Consider the following 1,788-nt stretch of genomic DNA (forward strand, 5'->3'; position numbering starts at 1 on the left):
CCACCCCCCGACCCCCGCCGGCCTCCGTTCCCAGGTAGGATTGTGGTTCTCCCATTGCAGCTTTATTTAATAAGCATGGTTCATCATTTCTGCTTTATTTTCAAGACAGTTCTGTGGGTCCCAGCCCACTGCAGCCTCTTGTGGGGGTCGGTCGGGTGGGCCAGCCCGGAAGGTGCTTCCTGAACCCGTGTGGGGCGGGCAGTCCTCAGAGTCCCTCCCTCCCCCGAGCCTGGATGCTTCAAAGCCACCCTCGGAGTTTGCACTCGGCCCCCTGCCACGTCCAGGGGCCGGGCGAGCTGCGGTGGGTGAGGAGGTGGCCGGGAGCTGGACTTTGCACAGCAGATGACGGCCCCAGCTCCTCCTCTGCCTCCGCCTCGAGCCAGCCGAGGCTCTCTATAGAGAAGTACTCCTCCAGTATTTTTACTATGTGTGTGATTTTCCTGTTTTATATTGGGAAAGAAAACTTTTTTGACACTCATAAGACCATTCAGGGAAACTTTATGAAAAATGCACATACTGTTCTGAGCAGGTTGAGAATGCAGATGAAGTGAATGCAGTTTCCTTTCTTGCAAGCAGTGCACCGTCGCCCCCGCGGGGGCCCGTGCTGTGCCTTAGCTTACCTGGTGCCAGGAGTGGCCGGCCAGGCGCTGGGGCGGCGTCACTGGCTGCTGCCGCCCCGGCGGCTCTGCGTTCCGGGAGGGGCTTGTCTGGCGGCTCTACGTTCCGGGAGGGGCTTGTCTGTGTTCCTTGTCTGTTGCAGGTGGAAGAAAAGCCCACCCACCTTGAACCAGAATACCCTTAGCCAATATTCTCTGCCTCTGGCTGGGCCTTGGGGCAGGGGTGTGACAGAGGGATGCCAGCAGCATCTCAGCTCAGTCTGGAGAAAGCCTGCCCCTCAGTGTTAGGGAGGTACCAACAAGCTCCGATGCTCTGGCAACACCCCGGGCTGTGCCTGCCCCCTGGGTTCTCATCCGCACGTGCCATGTGTGCCGGATTCCCAGGGCCCCAGGCGGGGCCGGGGGTAGTGTAGCCGCCCACCTGTTGACCAAAAAAGGCCCGTGTGCTCAGTTGTGGAACTCCTGACTCTGGCCTGTGACTCCCCAGCTGGCTGCTGCCCAGGTGACAGAATCCAGGCAGAGCTCAAATGGGGTCTGTCCCGGCAGGCCCTGGGCGAGGCCACCAACCTTTGTCCTCAGTTACTGTACATTTCTACTCCTGGACTTGAACTCCTGCTGTATTGTAATTGTTTTTATAGAGAACAGCTGTATAGGACGATTTACTGCCCTGCCAATCAGGTGGGCCTGTTAACATCTGTGTATCTTGAGAGTGGTGCCACCCAGCCCGTACCTCTGCCGCCTGCAAGGGGCACAGCCAAACATGTGAGCTCGGTGTTGATGTGGGGGAGGGGCCGCCAGGCTGGCCTTGCCGTCTCCAGGGCCACATCTGATCTGTGCTTGTAAAGCTGTTAAGACCCCTTTTAATAAATAGAGAATTGTTAATAACGGCCCTGTCCTTTATTTGCCTGGGGACCCTCATGACGTGTTTGGTTCTAGAGTATCAGCAATCAGCGTTCCAACGGCGAGGCTGACTGGTGTGGCTCTCAAGTTACAAAAACTAAAGGCCACTGAGGTGGTTGTTCTTGATCCGAGAATCTCAAATGTGCACCAAAAGAGGCAGAAGGAAGTGCGCTCCTCCTGTGTCGGGGTGTCTTTGGGGTCTCAGCCGCCCTGCCAGGGCCTCAGCAGGGGACTTAGGGTGCCCCCTGGGCTCAGTCCCCCCCCCCCCCCC

This window comes from Lipotes vexillifer, unplaced genomic scaffold, assembly GCF_000442215.2.
Source record: "Lipotes vexillifer unplaced genomic scaffold, Lipotes_vexillifer_v1.1 scaffold21, whole genome shotgun sequence".
NCBI classification, from domain to species: Eukaryota; Metazoa; Chordata; class Mammalia; order Artiodactyla; family Lipotidae; genus Lipotes; species Lipotes vexillifer.